This window comes from Anopheles aquasalis, chromosome 3 (assembly GCF_943734665.1).
Source record: "Anopheles aquasalis chromosome 3, idAnoAquaMG_Q_19, whole genome shotgun sequence".
Lineage (NCBI taxonomy): Eukaryota > Metazoa > Arthropoda > Insecta > Diptera > Culicidae > Anopheles > Anopheles aquasalis.
In genome coordinates, this window is record NC_064878.1 from 3475001 (window position 1) to 3475215 (window position 215).

Here is a 215-nt window from a genome sequence, read left to right on the forward strand (position 1 = left end):
CCCTTGATATCCAACTGAAAGCGTCCTATCTGTTGCCGTTTTGTCGTAGATTGTTTGGTTTAGAGATTAGCAAACGCAGTCAGCAAGCACGAGGTAGGTAAGAGCGAAATGGCCCCACCGAAAGTACCGAAAAAGTTCAACATCATCATTCGAAATGGGTCAACCTGTACCGATGATCTTTGCGTCCTTTGGCCACCGAAAACATTGGAAAACAA